The sequence below is a fragment of the Anastrepha ludens genome, chromosome 2, assembly GCF_028408465.1.
Source record: "Anastrepha ludens isolate Willacy chromosome 2, idAnaLude1.1, whole genome shotgun sequence".
NCBI lineage: Eukaryota > Metazoa > Arthropoda > Insecta > Diptera > Tephritidae > Anastrepha > Anastrepha ludens.
The window spans coordinates 159,723,219-159,738,370 of NC_071498.1; the positions used below are offsets into that span (position 1 = coordinate 159,723,219).

The window sequence follows — 15,152 nt, forward strand, 5'->3', positions numbered from 1 at the left end:
CTCCTATGCTACTGTCCGGATCTCTCAAAAACTAAACTATGCTATCTGGGTGCTCTCGGTCTTGAAAGACTAGAGCTGGAGCTTGAGCGTCTCCTTAAATTCCTAAAATAGTACCCGCATCTTGAGTGATGCATATTTTCACAAAAATAGGACTCTGATCTGGTATCGTTATGGACCAAAATGGTATCTGCGTGGCTTCGACCAGCCGTATAACCTAACCTAACTTACTTATATACGTCTCGAAACCATCTCCTCCTTTTAACGAGTCCAATCAGCCCCTCCTATAGTAATGCTCTCAAACTAACTAAATAGACTCGAAGAAGTCCTTCCCTAGGTATCTAAAGCGCAACAATCAAAGTGAGTGATATTCACATACTTAACGAACTTTACTTCTTCCTCATATCTATTTCTAACTCATCACTCATTCTATAGAAGTCGTTAGGCGAGGTTCAAGTGCCTCGTTAGCATTTCCATCAGAAATGTTCGTGCTCGTATGTTCGTGTTCGTATGTTCGTTTTATGTTCTCTGTCCATTCAGTGCTGATCAAAGTAAGCGCACTGCTGTGCATTTGTCCAGATTAGTTCACCTGTTGCTATTTTAGTGATCTTCTTAGCTTCTGAAAGCGGAAAACTCAACGGCTGGCATGCTGGGAATCGATCTCTTACATCTGCCGCAGACATTTTTCTCGCGCATTCGGCTGCTTTCGTATGGCGGCGAGTATACAGTGGCTATGTTGGCTGGGTCATGTCGTCCGAATGGATACAAACGCTACGGCTCCGAAAGTATTCTGCGTTAGAAAGATCAAGTGGAGAAGAACTTGGCTTCACTTGGTGTGTCCAACTGGCTAGCCGTTTAACATGAGAAAGAAACAACTGGCGCGTTTTCCAAAAATCGCTTGGGCGGCTATCGCGCCAATCAAGGAGAAGAAGAATAATTGAAAATATTTGCTAATTTACATTTTTATAACTGTGCTATTTTTGTGCACGCTACTGTATTCAAAACTGAAAAAATTAAAAAGTTTGTATGATAAACGGAAATATAAGAAAAAAAAAAATAAAATATCTTCAGAACTGTCCATATTTCGGCGCGTGCCACATAGCACAAGCGCTTACGGCATTCGTGCTGCCGCAGCTCCAGCTGTAAGCGCTTCTCACTTGCTACACAGCGCTCTGCTTGTACGCGCTGTCCGCCCCGACTGTCTGCGCATCTTCCTTTGTCCAGTTTCTCACTCGGGTCGCGTCTGCTAATCCCCAACAAGCAAGCGTTCGTGCGGTGGTGCCACAAATAGTACACCTGCTCCAAATTAAAAACGCTTCAATACTCCTGGCGACGGACGTTGTCGTCTTGAGAGTATGCAGTGTTGTTTTTGTTTTTTGTTGGTTTTATTTTTGTTTTTTTTCGTGGCTTTGTTTTTTGCTGCAGTCTTATGCGTCTCCGCAGCCGCAGGTTATGCACCCCAAGCGCACAATATACGACGCGAGTATGCTGAGGAACCACCAAAGTGTGGTAGCAATAAAGTATAACGGATTCTTGTTGGTGGCATGCAACGTGCAGCGCGAAAGTATCGCGTAACTGCCACAAACCGCTGCACTTGTTCGCCAGGTCAGCGTGCGAACACCTTGACTTTTAGCGCACACACACACAAATACATTCAAACATGCACGTATGTATGTACGTATGTATATGCGCTGACTTACTTCCGACCTGTTTGTTTTAATTATTGCTATTATTCTCCACTAGTCACAATTGTTTTTTAGTATTCTCAGTTTTTGTGTTTTGTTTGTTGCTGCTTTTGGTATTTGGCAGCCGCACACCTTGTTGCATTTCGTATGCGGTTGCATTTCTTGGCGCTCTTTGCGTGCCACTGACTTGTTGCAAATATAATAAATAGTACCCATTTTTATTATCAACGTCAACAAGAGTGGCAGCAGAAACCGAAAAAATTTTTTTTTTTTTTAAAATGCTGCTTTTATGTAGCAGCGCATTTGTGGCAAAGAACTTAGCACTTGCGCTGTTGAACGACCAAACGAATTATCAAATGCACGCCTGCGCCTGCCAAGTAGTCGGAAGATATCACACATAACTAAATACATATTTACAGAAATAACTGTCCGAATTGAATGTGCGAAAAAATTTTCATCGCTTGATACTCAAATTTATTGCGCTATTATTTGATACATAATTATTTATTTTAGTTCTATTTTTTTATTTTATTTCAGCTTTTCACATTTTTTCTACTCCTTTAATGCATTTAATAAAATGCATCTTCTCATTTATAACACGCTTTTAATACCTTCATATTAGCCTCGTAAAGTATGCAAGTATGCATGTATGTGTGAGTACTTGCCACACATTAATAATAATCACACCTTTAATGCTGTTAAAGTGCAATTGCATGTCCCGCTATCTGGGCATGTCAATCGCATTTATGATAATTCAATCTGTTTTGCTCACACGTTACACACTCACACACACACACACTTCTATTTATACGCGCACATAAATTTAGTTTGATTTTTTTATAGGTGGGTATGTATGGGTTAAGCTGGTAGCATTAAACATGATTTATTCAATTTAGAATTCTTGCGAATTAGTTAGATAAATAAAATCTTGTATTAAGTTTAAAAGAATATTTGTGTTGAATGCCGCTGAAAGTGGGTCGGAAAGCTGGAAAATTAATTGCTCTCGATATGCGAGTACACGAACATAAACTATACATACCGTTTAATATCTCAACTCATGCAAAACTAATAAATAAATTAATTTTAAATTAACCCGCAACTCTTTCCGCAAGTATGATTAGCGTAAATGCTAGGTGGAAAGGACAGAACCAATACTAGTGAGCTTTTCGCATTACAAAAAAAAAACGAATAATTTAGAAACAAAAGCTGGTAAAACACTTCTTAGTGAAGCTAGGTAACAAAATTCAAATGTTGGTGTTTCATCTTCTATATTTCAAAGTTAATTAACAAATAACAAAACGTCAGTTGCGGCTTTAATAAGTAAAAAGATTATTTTGGCATATATTTTTTTTAAGTTATTCAAAAACTAATCCTAATTTGAAAATATAAAGTAATCAGTACACAATACATAACAATCAGATTACGAAAATTCATTACGAACAAGCTCCCTGTATTTGAGGCAGCTGGATAAGAATTTCTACAGGGCCTTATAATCACTACCGTTCGAAATCATGTTTATGTATATGCATTTAATGAATCCCCTTTTACCAAAATGTTGACAACAAAAATTTCTATAAGCAGGAAGGTACCGATGACGTGCTGAATATTTTCTGAGACATCCAAGTAACAAATGGGACAAGCAGTAGAAGTTATTTTTTAAAAGGATTTGTATTTAGATTAAGGGCGGAGCTTCCCTTGCAAAAAGTTGAAAATTGTGGCATAAGAAGACAAATCGTCCCTAAATTTTAAAATTGGAAGGCAATGTGCTTTACTTTTGAAAAAAATATTCAACATTCAAAACCAAAAAAAAAACAATAAATATAAAATAGTAAATAGCGGCAGGTCAATCACCTAGTTAACCTGTCAGAAATCAATATAGATTAACGAAACCAACGCAAGACTGTGTCTTGTCGAGGCCCTATACTCCTGAGAGGACTAAATAAGGAAAAAATAATAATAATAAATAAATAAATAAACAAAAATATCCAAAATTGGTCAAAATGTTGATGTGTGTCCATTTTGAACCGGGGTTTATGAAGTGTGATATGATTTTATTTCATTAAAAAAAATTATATAGCTTCGTTAATTATTTTATGAAATTAATTGTTTTATTTTATTTTTTTGCAGCATATTAAAAATATTGGCGCTTAAAATTTGATTTTTAGTGCATAATTATTTGTTTGTCCTGCCTAGTACAATTTTCAATGAAAGCTCTCGTAATCAGTGTTTGTGAAAGCGCAATACTGTAAATGTCAGCAATATAAATTGTTTAAAATATGTAACAGACTCTAACTGTAAGCTCAAGGTATATTAAAATTTTTTGAAAGAAGAGTCGGAATATCTTAAACCTTAATTTTGCATATAATTAAATGGGTTCAATATCGAAATGAAAGCTCCAAAGCTCAACTAAAGTTTTATGCTGGATGGCCCACAATCACTAATCTAGCCATATTTAGTGCCATTTATCAGGAGGACTGCATACTTGTACAAGGTGGCACAAAATTAATCATCCAATTGAGGTTTTCAATAACTTTTTTACTAAATAAAGTTTTGCTATTTAAGTGTTTTTTGCAAATAAAATGGATTTTGTATGATGAAAATCTTTATTTTGATTTTTACGCGCTCCATTGCTTGTCTGTTTGTATATTGCAGCTGTCTAGTTCACAAGCGTCAAATATGATTGATGGACGACACCATTTGCAACAAGTACAGGGTGGGCCATATAGCGTTTGCTTTTTGAACCACCTATTTTTTTGAGAATGGTAACACAAATGCCATATTAAATGTGTTCATAATTTACTTAAAGGTTTGACATTTACGAAATGGGACGCTATACGCTTGAACAAAATTGGGAAATATTGAAAACCTATTTCCAAAGTGGTGAGTCTTCTTCTTCTTCCGCGGTTACAGTAAATGGCGAGCGTTACCTTGACATGCTCAACGAGTTGTTTCCAAAAATTGAAGAGGATGACATGGACGACATTTGGTTTCAACAGGACGGTGCAACTTGTCACACTGCCAAAGTTACACTCGAACTTTTGGCTACCGTTTTTGAAAACCGAATAATCAGCCGAAATTCCGATATCAATTGGCCGCCTCGGAGCTGTGATTTAAGCCCGTTGGACTATTTTTTGTGGGGCGCCGTTAAGGACAAATGCTATGCGAACCATTCAGAGACGATTGATGCTTTAAAACACGAAATCGAAGTTGCCATTCATGAAATTGGTGCCCAAACAATCGAAAATGTGCTTCAAAATTGGGTTGATCGAATAGCCTACTGTAAGGCCAGTCGTGGCAGTCATTTGAACGATATGTTTAATTTTCAAAATAAAAAAAAAGTTTGAAAAAATATTGATTAGTTTTTTTTTATAGCCGATTCAAAAAGCAAGTTTTACATGGCCCACCCTTTATAAATCTTCCGATAGAATGATCAATTTTGCGCCACCTGGTGTATACTGATTGTTTTAAGAGCTTTGCCAAGGTATCACACATTATGTTGTTGCGTATATTACATTGATTGGCACTCTTGGCACCAACCTATTAAATGTTTTATTCCAATGAGAATTTTTCGTTTTTATCCCTTTTTTTATTAAAAGCTTATCTACCAATTATGAGAGGAATGCGTATTTAGTGCGCTCGCTTTGTAAACTCAACAAGTTCGTGAATTCTATGCCATATTTTTTGCTTTATAATTCACTAGGCTCTGTTTTATAATTTAAGCCTGTTCGTTGATTGACTTTTTATAATTGAAAAAAAAAAAAAAAAAGACATAGAGAAGAGAAGATCCATTGTGTTTTGTTAATTTAATATTCACTTATTGGTTACAATGCAAACTATTTTCTATTATACAAATAGAGGAAAGTTCTTTTTGATGTTTGAGGGTCATTTTGATGCGTGTCAAAATTAGATTAATATTTCAGCGAAGGATCTCAATGTTCAAATAGCAATTAAGTGCCATTTGGATGCTCGGTTGTCTGTCGGTTAAAGCAAGCAGCGCAACTGATATAGTTGAACATTTTTTAGAAGGCATGATCGTGCAGGCTATGGCACTTACATTTTGACAGGGTGCTCTATATTTGCAAATAAAATTGAGCTTTACACAGAAGCCACACTCAACTGTCGCCGGACAATTTTAGGACCTGCTACTTGTATAGTAATCAACGTTAGCTAGTCAGCCATATGCCGTGGGTGCCAATGGCCTAACATCCAGTAAAATATTTAGCGAGCCACGTATCGTCAGGGCTGAGTTTCGCTAGCAGATTCGATATTCTCTTAAGGTTAGTTATATTCAACTAAAGATAACCACTGCTATTCTGCAACCTGATACTCTCTGCCACATACGATCTTATTATTGAAAATGGAGAAAGCAAATGCGCCTGTTTATCAATCCTGTATAGATTTTCGCGCAATTCCCATTGAAAATCGTAAAGGAACTTCTCTGACGAATGTGGAAAATCGCATCGCAACGCATCGAATGTGAAAAATCAAATAAAATATAAATCACAAATGTGTGTACAGACCAACCTCTGTAATATATGTATATTAAACAATTAGCCGCTAGAAAAAGAACAAAAATTACCACTCAGTGCCACACACACCCTCATGCAGACGTGCGTGTGTGTATGCAATGCTCGCAGTTATGACTTAATTTCTCACAATCAGGCTTATCAACGCAGCATCGTACACATCATAAATTGACACCTTATTAATTTACCGCTGCGAAAATTGGCATATGCGTGTGTGGGTATGCATTTGTATGAGTACGTGCGGCTGTGTATGCATGCTGACGCTTTGCCGTAACAATTCACACGTTGAGTTACGGTGAATGGGCTTTGATTGCTAGCAGCCAGCAGCCAACAGGCAATTGCAAGATGTGTACGCAATTAAAGTGGCAACACTAAAAGCAAAAAAAGGAAAATACAAAAAAATCAAATAAAAATTAAATAAATAAAAAAATAAAATAAAAAATAAAAAGGTGTATACGACGTATATATTTGTGTATGTAGTAGTATTATTGAAATTGTCTGCATTCAGCAACACCGCAAAATACATTTATATGTATATACTTGCCACACGTTTCTGCAATTGCTGGTGTCAGTTTTATTTTCTCTCAGTTTTTATATTGCAATCAAATTTTTTTATAATTTTTTTTTTAATTTTTTTTTGTTTTTTTTTTGTTTGTCGTATTCCAACATATAATTTTCAACTGCGCTCTCAACCTCAACCTGCTTTGCTGCAAATTATACATCAAACTGTTGCATTAATGATACACAAGTACACTGCTGTGGCAACATAGTTGTGGCAGCACCCTTCAAACACTGAATTTCTACCTTTTGCACTGCGAAAATTTTCATTCTTTAAATCTCTACAGATTGCATTGATTGCCTCGTAGTTATTTAGTTGATCATGTGGCACAAATATGGCAAGTGTTGCTGGAAAATGTGCGAACGCGAGCGCCCTTCGCTGCCAATTATGTGCTCATATTTCTGCTAGGAATTGTAATTTTTTCATTTTTTTTTTTGTATTATTTTACTGTGACTTCATAATCCCTCTTTGCAGCAAACCAATTGTTAAGCCATCAACAAGTTGAAATCAATTGTAGGAAAAAACAAAAACAAAAAAAAAAAAACTAAATAAATACCTTAAAAAATAAATAAAGCGGAAACAACACTACCAACACTTCACCTACTCGTGTGATGTCTTGTATTAAATTGTGTTGCGATCACGCGATCTCGCACTCGCGCCCATCGATCGATCAACCAGCCAACAATTGTATGCCAATAAATATGAGTGAGCGTACAGCTATCACTGCCATAAATTCATTTGTTTGTTTGTCCGTCTGAGGATTTAATATTTAGACAACCGTAACAGTAATAACAACAAGAAGAACAACAATGACAACAATGCAACACAGCAGCTCACGATGCCGCACACATGTATGTACGCGTGCATTATAATTCAATAATCATTTTCACTGTCGATCACCTGCGCTCACCGAAATTGCGCACCTCAAACCAAAAACAAAAAAAAACACGGAAAAAAATATAAAAAAACCCCGGCAAAAGGCAGATGAAGGCGCACAAGGAGTCCACTTGCAGTCACTTAGCCAGGCGTTCGTAGCACCAGACGATCGTACGGCAATACTGGCCGCATAGCAGCAATCGCTGGCACATAATATCTATAATCATGCACACGTACATATAATATTGGTTAAAGAACTGTTATTAGGATAATCAAATGGGAATTATCATGCGCTGCGATCGACAATTTGCAGTGGCCGGGCGATGTAGCTCACATCGATCGGAGGCAACAAACAGTCGAAGCAGCAGCAGCAGCAGCAGCAGCATTACGCGAAAGCGACGCTCAGTTCAGCCGCTGCAATGCCAGTTAGATGAATAATGTTGTTGCTCTGAGTGCCTACTGTAGTTTGCTTGCTGCTGTTGCTGCCGTCTTGACAGTGGCTCATCTTTTTCGCGATCTGTGTTGAAGTGTGTTGCTGTTGTGCCGATATTATGGAGCTCTGTTTTTTTTTTTTTTTTTTGTGGTTACATACATTAATAGTTGAGTGTTTTTTGTTGTTTTTGCGCATTTTTATTGTCAGCATTAAATATTATTATAACTTTTTTTTGTTCCTATCACAACTACATAATCAATCACAAGCGCATAATCCATCACGATCTTGTACTCGGAATGGTGGATGTATGCTGCAGCACGCAAGACAGTGTGTGGAGCGAGCAAATCAGGAGTACGATAATTTCTCATTTGTTTTTTTTTTTTGTGTAGTAACAGAAATTGAAACAGTTGCGTATAGTTGCTGGAGTTATTATCGTATAAAGTGTGCTAGGAATTATTGAGCCAAAGGAAGTTTTGAAGATACAAAAATTGTAAAAAGCGAAAAAGGCCTCAAATGGTAGAGCTCGTTAAATATTTGGCGGAGAGGTGGCAAAAAGTTTGAAGAATAAATTAATATATTTTCCATGCTTGGTTTGCACATAGCTTTACTTGGAATCCGCTCTACATAGCTCTTTTTTGTTTAAACTACACTAAAACTGCTTCTGAATGCTCTACTTCTACTAATTTTTTTGTATACAAAATTCTGGATATTTTGCATGAAACTGCTTTTTCTTATTAATTTTACTAACATTAGTAAATTTTTTTTCATTGCCAAATGCATTCAATTCCCAGACGTTATTTGGGTCACCTCGGAAAAACTCCGAGTGCATTTCTGCGCTGAAAAAGCTCCTCATAAAAAGCAATGCCTCTTTTGGAGGTGGCATACAAGTTTAGGTAACTCCATTTGTGAGAAAATATCTAGATGCACATCTACCATCCAAAAAGGGTGGAGACGCCTATGATTTATATTTATATATTTAATATACTGCTGTTACTTCTAGCTATACTACTACAACAACCTCTACTACTACCTCTACTAGCAAACACTTCTTGGTATTATAGTTTACAAGAAGTTTTGCGTCTTTTATACTCAAAACTAATAATGATTATGGGGTTAGGAGTAGTCAGATGCCCGAAAAAAACGATGATTTTCAATAATTTTTTTTTTTTTGCTAGTAAGGTGCTTTATTTTACAAAAATAAAAACATAACATTAATACATCATGTTTCGACTTGACTTTAGCAATATTTAAAATAAAAAAATAAAAAAAATTTCACAAAAAAAAAGTTATCGCTGTTTGTGTGTAGCCATTTTCTCCTGAAGCCCTTTGTGTTGATCATCACAAGTCCTTGGAGATTTATCTAAAATTAATCGGAGAAGTTAGTTTTATTAATAGATAAGCGTGTGCCGGATTGAAGGTTTGTTTTTCAAAATTAGCAATATGGCGGCCTCAGGAAATATTTTTCAGATTTTCGGGAAAAAAACCGACAATTAATTGTATAACAACAATATAAGTTCTTGCAAGACGAAAATTCTTCGATCGAAATGAGTTTTTTATGTTTTTCAAAAGCAGTATAAATTTTATTGAAATCTACTAAGCGGTTTTTAAGTTACAGTGATCATCAGATAAAAAAATAGTTCAATAGCTTAATGAAAACGCACTTAAAGTTTTGCTGTCGATTACCGGAGCGCCCGAGTGCCTTTGTTAATTGTTGAATAACTTGAAAAGTATTTGTCGGATTTGCTTCACATTTTCACACAACCTTATAATTTAAGAGAACGCAAAAAGAATACAATTTTTTTTAATTCTGACTACTTCTAACCCATTAATATAGTTTGCTTCCACTATTTACTATTACAACTTTTTATTACAAAACAAATTACAAACGAAAAGGTTTAAAAATATTTAATACCAGAAAATATTTTAAATTACTATTTACAGCATTATATCCCTATAACCACTATTTCTTACTTCTTTGGCAATCAACAATTTATGCTATTCTAAAACCAATTCTATTACTTTTTAAATACGTAATATAAACTCTTTGAAAATACTTTAAGGCTGTAAAACTTCTATTAAAAAAAGAATTTGTATTATTGTTAAAATGTTTGCCGATATCAGATAAAATTTCCTCTACTTGTCGAGCATAGTTACAAAATCCCAATTGTGCTGCATTAATTTGCTACTTTTTATAAATATTATTGTACATCCGAACATTTTCCTGGAGCTGCCTTTTATGGCTTTAAAAAAGTTTTACTACTCGATATAAAACTTTTTAAAATTTTTTTTTTTCATTTAAAATTGGAAAAGTAATGAATTACAATCACAATGATTTTAAAGTATTAGCGGCTAGGCCATCAGCTTGATATAAAACATCATTTTTTGATTTATAAGTTTTGGCAGAATTTTTATTTTTTTTATTTTACTACAAATGTGTCTACTACATTTTCATCAAATTTAATTTGCAAAACAAATTTTTAGCATTATTTCGATTTATTACAATTATTTCCGAAACTTTTTTAGATACCTCGCTCCTCCAGAAAAACTTCATTTTGTGATTTTTCACGAAATTTATTATACTACTACTACTTTCATGTCACCGATTTTCTATTTTAAAAGTCTACCACTTTGCTGTTACTTCTTAACCAGCTGAATATTTATTAACAACTGTACTTTCAATCTACTTTTCTGTTCTTTTCAAATCGAAAATTTGTTGTAATCTATTTCTTTGCGCTAATTTTTAAACCCGTTTTGTGGATTCAGCGAGTTCACCGTAACTCATTTCATGGATATATGTTCTTGAATCCAAAATATTAGATCATCGGTGTTTAAAAATATCAAACCATCTGAACTTCTGAAGCAGACAACGACTTTGACATTGTATTACAATAGTATTATAAATAATTTCGTTTCTCGCTGTAAATTAAAAATTTAACTTCATAGGCTTCTAAGTTATCTGGTATATATAGTAGTGGTTAGGTAGGTAAGGTAGGTAGGGTGGTTGTCGCAAGACACACTTAGACCTTCGGCAGGTCCATTGTGATACCACTGGAGCTTATCCTTACTCTACGTGTTCCTTTTCAAACCATCCGCTTGCTTTAATAAACGAGCAGAGCTTCGTTAGTTTTAGATGGGCTATATCCGCTACATCGGTTAGAAATGCTGTATCGAGGGTGCGCAGCCTTCTCATAGCTAGGCTTTCATACTCACATAAAAGGTGTCTGACTGTTTCCTCTTCTTCTGTATTAAGACAGCTTCTACAGAAATCGAAGTAAGGGAGTCCTAACCTTCTAGCGTGGCTGCCTATTAAGCAATGACCAGTTAAAACACCTATCATTTTTCTTATAGATTCTCTGTTGAATCGTAGCAAGATCTTCGATCGACCGCTGTTCCAGTTCGGCCATGTCTGTCTGCTTAGTTCGCATGTTGTGAGGTTTTGCCAGATTGTATTTACCTTTTTGATGGTTTCCCTGTCTATAAGTAATTTACAAGTGGCTATGGGCATGTGTATCAGCGCCTTATCCGGTTCGAGACCGATCGTTGTACCGGTTCTTGCAAGTTCATCCGCCTTACAATTTCCTGCAATGTTTCTGTGGTCTGGTACCCAGATAAGGTGCACCTTGTAGCACTTAGATACGTCATCTAGTAGTTTAAAACATTCTAGAACTGTTTTTGACGAGTGTGTTTTTGATTCCAGCGCTTTTATTGCTGCTTGACGGTCCGAGTAAATGAAGACTTCATTTGCGGATAATAGTCTCGTTTTTATCTCTTTAAGTCCCTCTTTTATGGCAGTGACTTCCGCCTGAAATACACTGCAATGATCAGGTAAGCGAAATGATTGGCATACTCCGAGTTTGTCGGAGTAGACCCTTCCGCCTACTTGGTTGTCTAGTTTTGAGCCATCTGTGTAGATGTTTAAGTCATTTATCTTGACAATGAGCCCGTTATCCCATTCCTCTTTGGAAGGAAATACTGTGACAAAGGATTTATCGAAATTGATGTCCTTGGTCCTACAGAAATCCGTTGTGCTGGGAATGCAGGGGAATTGTTCTAAAATTGAGGAGTGCCCTCTTTGGCACGTTCTGAGTAGGCCGATTTCTCTTAGTCTGAGAGTTGCTTTGGCAGCTGTTTGCTTACCGTACTGCTCTATTGGTAAAATGTTAAGAATAATATTTAGTGCATCTGTGGGTGTGGTTCTGAGGGCCCCGCAGATGCAAAGACTGGCCATTCTTTGTACGTGTGCCATGGTTCTTTTAATGTACAATTTATCTAGAGCTGGCCACCATACTAATATGCCGTATGTTAGGATTTTTCTGACAATTGCCGTGTAAAGCCAGTATACCCTCGATAGATGGCGAGAGACCCCAACTTAGTCCTATTAGCTGTTTAGTAGTGGTTACATCCACATTCCCTCGATTGTACTATCTTCATCATTCTCCAGTATAGGTATAATATATTATAATCTAGTAGCTAGCATTTTCAGTTTCTTTCTCCATTTACTTCTTTATTTCCTTTTCCTATTTATTTTATGCTACTTTTTGAGGAACTTATCTTCATTTCGTTTTGTTTGTTTTGTCTTTATCATTTGTTTTTTAATCTACTACTTTTCTGATACTTTTTAAATAACTACATATCCATTAGCAGCTCACGTTCGTTTCACTTTCATTTCCCTTTTTGTTTTTTTTTTTTTGAATCTACTACTTTTCTGCTACTTTTTGTATAATTTAATTTCGTTTTATGTTTTGTATTTTATCTTTTTTCGTTTTTTTTGTTTTTTAATCTTCCACTTTTCGGCCACTTCAGCAACTTACTGTGATATAACTTTTAGTCATTTTCGTTTTTATTTTCTTAAATCTACTACTTTTCTGCTACTTTTTAGCACACTGCATATTAATAAATAACTTGCTTTCATTTTACGTAGTCTTTTTTCGCTTTTATTATTGCATCTACTACTTGCATCTACTACTTTTTTGCTACGTTTTATTCAACTTTATTCGCTTCACTTTACGTACTTTTCCTTTTAATTTTTTGTAATCTACTACCTTTTAACCAAATTCATACCAATTACCAACTTACTTTTATTTAACTTGATATTTTAATTTTTTTTAGTCTACTACTTTTTTGCCACCACCAACTTCATAATGATTAATAAATTGGCTTTCATTTCACTCTTTGCATTGTTGCCTTCTTTTTTTTTATGTGTTTTTTAAATCTCCTACTTTTCTACTACTTTTCAACCAATGTACCATACAATAAGTAGCAACTTACTTTTGCTTGTGTGTTTTGTTTTCCTCCTTCTTGTTTTGTTTTTTAATCTGCTATTTTTTTACTACTTTTTAACCAATTATATTTTATTTATTGTAGCAACTAAACTTACATAGTTCTTTTCTGTCCTTACCTAATTAATCTAATACATTTGCCCACTCCTTTTACTACTTTTTCTACTACGTTGACCATTATGGTCTCCAAACGTTGTCTTATATGTACACATGCAGTAGTCAGTAGATCTAGTCCGCATTCCTCTGAATTTATTTCTGCTGTTGCCGGTGCTTTTCGAAATTCATTTTTAGCATAATTTATCACTTTTTTTGCTCCTATTTTTACTCCAAATTACCTTGCCTCTGCATTGCCAAAAAATATCTACTACTTTTACTTATCATACTTTTTCACAAAAGCTACCATTTGCTTTTTCAACAACTCAGAGTTACACAATAATTTTGCCCACAATTGCGAAATCCTGAATTTTAGTACCTCAGCCTACTACTTTTGCTCGTACTCAGGCTTAGGTTAACATTCTCTGTATGCAATTTTGAAATTTTTCTATAAGATTTTTATCCACTATCTGTTTTTCATACTACTGTGGTTTTTCAGTTAGATTTACTACTTTGTAATAAAGCAAGTACGTTTAACTGTACGTATGCGCGCACTATTCGGGCCGCGTGACCAGCACTTCGCTGTCGCACACATTCACACACATCCACAATTAACCGATATTTTGCGACGCAGCGCATTTCAAGCCCCAGGCCTAGGATCAATGATAATAATGATAATAGCATTGCGTTTCGCCCGGCAGTCGGCAATTGGCGACTGACGCTCGACAGAACAGGCAAATTGCAGCGCAAGACAGCTGGCGCACAGCAGCCAGCTTTTGTTTGATGCGGAAAACCATATTGTTGCAAGTTACTGGCCAAGCTGTTCATGCATTATATTTTGCATTAATAGTTTGCACCCTCAAACCCACAGCGAAAAAAAAAAAAAACGAAAAAAATCCTACAAGAATAATCCAAATATATAATGCAACACAAAGCGCCAACAGCATGCCACATAAATCTCACTTGGTGTCTGTTAAATTATACATTTCAAAAAGCATTAGCTTGCAACGCTACTAAGCGCGCAAAAAAGGATGGCAGGAAAGGAAAAAAATCAAAGTGAAAATGGGAGCAAAAGCGGCATGAATCATTCGCATGCCTGCCACATGGTCGGTCAGCAGAAGCTGCAATTGGCGGCAGTTCTTGACAGCGTGCGGTGGCAGCTTTGTTGTGGACGCATTAACGCGCTATCGCTGCTCGCACTTTCTTGCTGATCGAGTAAATACGATCGATGCAATCTCACTTGGCTGCTGTTGCCGTTGCTGCCACACAGATGATGCATGAATGCTATATTGTTGTGGCGGCTTGATCGATCTCCGCATGGCTTAGGGATAAAGTTTAACGCGATTGTTTATGATACAAATTAAACAATTTATGACAATGCACACACGCCGCAGCGTGGCGAAGCCGTGCAAGCAACACACAACCCAAATGTATTTCGCAATAATAGCAGCGTTGGAAGCAGCATTCGCTGGACTTCAATAGTTTGCTGGCCATTGTATGCAAAACAACTCGGACGCTACAACACTTAGTGCAAGTGGCATTGTGTTGTTGTTGTTGTTGTTGTAGTTGCCGCACATTGAACGTCGTTTAGTGGCAGCAGCAGCACCGCACAGAAGCTTTAGGCGAATTTATGCTGTGTGGTGCGATCGATCGATCGATCGGTGGCTTGGCGCTGCCGCAATGTGGGCTGTGGCAGCCTTGCAC

At 36.2% G+C, this 15,152-nt stretch overlaps 1 protein-coding gene across 1 annotated transcript in view; it reads left to right on the forward strand.

Annotated features, from left to right (window-relative positions):
• Nucleotides 1-15,152, forward strand: part of LOC128855689 (GATA-binding factor C) — a 239,954-nt gene that overhangs the window by 87,683 nt on the left and 137,119 nt on the right. The window lies entirely within an intron of this gene.